The sequence below is a fragment of the Uranotaenia lowii genome, unplaced genomic scaffold, assembly GCF_029784155.1.
Source record: "Uranotaenia lowii strain MFRU-FL unplaced genomic scaffold, ASM2978415v1 HiC_scaffold_63, whole genome shotgun sequence".
Classification (NCBI taxonomy): domain Eukaryota; kingdom Metazoa; phylum Arthropoda; class Insecta; order Diptera; family Culicidae; genus Uranotaenia; species Uranotaenia lowii.
Genome location: NW_026598567.1, coordinates 13,465 through 17,500, shown reverse-complemented (window position 1 = coordinate 17,500; position 4,036 = coordinate 13,465). Strand labels below are relative to the sequence as shown.

Here is a 4,036-nt window from a genome sequence, read left to right as displayed (position 1 = left end):
TTGATTTTATATTAATTTTAATGCGTTGGCAAATATCATTTCGAGAGAATTTAAAATCCATATCAATCTTAAATGGACGTTTTGCATAATGTCAAAGTGAAAGAGTTGAACATATTATTGTAATTTATAATTTCTTAGGAAAAGGAAAGTTTTTTATTTAATTATTTAAACAAAGTAAATGGATTTAAATTTCCTTGAAATTTTCAAGCCTCCTTATGGCAGTTCTCCAGAATTAGCTAATCTTTTCCAAAATCTAGAAGAATGAGGCTAAATTCAACTGGAATTCATGTAGCAAAAATTTGAATCTTCATAATCATGGTCCTGATAAAAGGATACATATGTTTTTCAAATATAAAAATATCGGAAATTCATGACATCAAGCGAACGAGTGTTCAGAATATTATGAATCTATAAAATTTAAAAATCTCATTTTACTCATGTCATTTGTGATATCTTTAGAATCACAGAATCTTTAGAATAAAAATTAAAACATTGAAGATTATTCATCTTTGACTAAAGCTTACATTACTGTAAAATAGTCGGTAGTTTCACCAGAATAAATTTTTAATAGTGTGGTTCGGAGCTTGGATTGAAAAATCGTGACAGATAATATAGAAACAGAACATTTTAACTGGCAAGAATAATTAAAGGACACTTTTGAAGTTTCCAAACAAATAAAAATAAATTAACGATAATAACCTAATTCTTAATCCAAAATGGAAATAAAAACATGTCCGTTTCTAAAACTTCGTTCGAAATTTGTTTGTTTTTTGGAAATCTTGGCTTTAAAACTTAGAATTTTTGAAATCCATGTAATTTAATTTAAGAAAAAAATGCTTGGGAGTTTGAAGATCTATTTTGTTTCCAATAACAAGCATCAAACCTGCGATTGAGTTTTTAAATAAAGTTTGAGAAATGAAATTCTCATTCATTCTCATTGCTGATTCGAGTTTCAAAAGCTGTCCAACTTTGATTTGTGATTTCAATTCTCGGTTTTGTAGTTTGAAATTTGGTATCCGAGGGTTTTTCGGGCCAGAGATGGTTTGTATTATAGTTTCAAGAATCTTTCTTTTTATAGAAAGGGGGCTTCCTTACACAATCAACTAGAAATAGGACAGAACTCGAAAAACATGAAGACGATTTACATGAAAACTGATTCACGGCCGAACCGTCCATAATTAACTGTATTGAAAATGTAGTGCCTTCTCTATTGGGTACTACTTTTTCAATACTGTTAATTGGTGCGGGACAAAGAATTTAGTATGTGGTCAAGCTTCTATTCCAAATGCTCCTCACTCTTTTCACCACCTTAGAATTTTCTTCTGATCTTCTATCCGTCTTTCATTTCAACTCTTTAAACACCGCCCCCCCCCCCTCCACCGATAAAGCCGCAACTTTATTTCATAAAACAAAATTTACGGTGATTTCTCTTCTTCAAATAATAAAAATAAAGTGATGTAGGTAACGTTGTTTGATAACAAAACAGAGGCTGTGCTTTTGTAAATGATAAACTTTGATTTTTCTGTTAGCTACAGCCAACTACCGTGTTTGATTAATTGAAAAACATACACACGATTAAGAAATAAATAAATTGATTTAAGCTTTTGTTGTTTTAAAACAACAGTTATTTCTTGCGGCTCGCGAGCCGCAGATTGCCGACCTATGTCCTAGGGACAATTCCATATTATGATCTTCTCAGCTATTGACTTTGTCAATCCCATTATAAAACCATTTTATTTAAATAAAATAATAAGATTAAAAATGTTGCTCCTGAAAAAAATCTTTGTTTTGTTTCCGACAAGATTTTTTTTTAATAAATCGTAAATTTAAAAAGTTGGTGGTTCAAAAAAACCCCTTGTAGGTATAAATTAAACAAGTCAAAGCGATTGAAAGCTGCAATGCAATGCATGATTCAACATAACCTTTATATATTCGTTCCAGTACAATCTCTTTGTGGATTGCGAGACCATGTCATTTGTGATTCCATGACATTATGATGATGATTGACCGTAAGTTATTTGGCTTTGATCAATGGATTCATTTTAGATACACTCACAATTTAAACTTACTGCAATCAAGATGTACTCTGGTAGTACCACTCCAATTAGGAAATGTGTAGCATAGGTGCCTGAATCCGATACGTTTAGCATGCGAATAATTCCAGCTCTATCAGTAAGCGTCGGATCTTCGATTTTTTATCAGATACGAACATTCGTGTGAAACATTTTCTGATTCTCAGGCTGAATCTTATCACTGGCGGTGCTTTATTTTGTCAGGTTAAATTACATCGTTACACAACATTTTTTTCAAGATCCAAGACTTTTGTTTTTCCTTGAACCCTCACTTTAGTTACGAGCACACATTTCTCCCATTTGTTGTATTCACGAATTTGCGTAGCACATGTGTATCCACCAGGTTGTAAGCACTATTGGCTTCAGGTTACAATTTCTCACAGCAATGAGCGCCTTGTCGGCACAAAGCACGTTTTTCCCAAGGCAGGTACGTTAATCCACATTTCACTATCGTTTCGATCGTTTTCCATATTCCGAGTGTATACTTAATAATCAATCAATGAGTGACTGACTGACTGGTGCACGTTTGGCCGCGTCTAGACGCCCTCCAATATCTGCCAGTGGATCCCGAGATCAAATTTCTTCCATGATGCGCACGATACGCGAACTGCATAACCACCACACCTTGATGGATAAATTTGCATGCAACTGCAAACTACTAACAACCAACTATGGGGCGATGCTACCGTTCGATTAGTTAGTGCATATGGAGGAGGGTATCGATTTGCATCACAACTCTACCGTACATACACTTATCAATGCATAACCGCAGCTGATGTTATTGTTATAGATACCTAGCTAGCTGGAATCAGCCGGGAAGGTTCAACCGGTACATCGAACGACGAATCAAACGCGGCGACTTAAACAACACGACGACGACGATGACGATGATACTACTGCTGAGCGTTCATCGTTCTCATTACGCGACAGGTGTATCGAACGGCTAGTAAGACTGAACTGAACTGACGGAGTTTTCCATCGAGCGGCCTTTTCGGGGGGGTGGCTTCAATGGTTATTATCGTTGCTCATTTTCCCTCATTCACACACACCTGCTCATCGAGTGGGGAGAGCAGAGAAGTGTTGTACCCACATACGTACTGATTCCGTCCGTTGTTGTCTTGAGGATCTGCTAATTACCTATGTACAAGTTGCTCTGATTTTGTTTTCTATATCCTTGTTCCGTTTCGAAGGTGTTGTTGGGAAAGTCTTAAAATCATTAGAGGAATACTGAGTGATGCATTCCGAGATTCGCAGTTTTGATTTGATGTTTTCAGTAAAATAGAAAAACAGCTAAAAATTAGATTTATAGAAACTTTGAAACCAAACAATTTAATCAGATTCTTAAAGTAGAAGGTAAAACTTTTCAAGTCACGTCACGTGACTCGTAGAATAAAGTTTACTTCCTTTAGCAGACCCTCGACCACGATCATTCTACCTCTGTTTAAGATTTTTATCGCAGTTTTAATTATTATTTGTAATAATGCCATGATGATTGCGGCGAGATTAGTTCTAAGTCTAGTTCTACAACTTATAGAGGGCGAACACTAAATTATTGCGACACCGAAAATGTCATACCAATTTTCTTATAATGTTTAGAATGAAACCAAAATTTTTGGGTAGTTTTATACAGTTGCGTTCAAAAAAGAATGAAATCGCGTGAAGATGCGCACTCTCTTCCAACTTTGACAAGCTGCCATTTCTTTCTCGGATGATATTTTTTCATGAAAAAAATGAAGTCTAAACGATGACTGAATGAATTGCTTCATTAAATTTGCTGTATCTTTGGTAATTTTCATTGAAAATCTTGAAATTTGGTCAAAAAATGTAAAAATGTTTGATCTAATACCTGGCCAAGTTTCGTTCAAATCGAATAACGCGATCAAAAATTGTGCCGGTTTGAAAATAAGGTTCATAATTGTCCAACAGGCGATTTCTCTCTTTTTTGGACGGATGTTTGTATGGAG

General features: G+C 35.0%; 1 protein-coding gene across 2 annotated transcripts in view; it reads right to left on the bottom strand.

The window, feature by feature from the left end:
* LOC129760502 (uncharacterized) overlaps nt 1-3,042 on the bottom strand; it is a 21,829-nt gene extending 18,787 nt beyond the window's left edge. Inside the window, exon 1 of one of the 2 annotated variants that reach the window (XM_055758155.1) lies at nt 2,057-3,042. The gene's annotated coding sequence lies outside the window, so the exon portion shown is untranslated. The remainder of the gene's footprint in view (nt 1-2,056) is intronic. The other variant, XM_055758154.1, reaches the window with a different exon arrangement.
* Between the last annotated feature and the right edge of the window lie 994 nt (nt 3,043-4,036).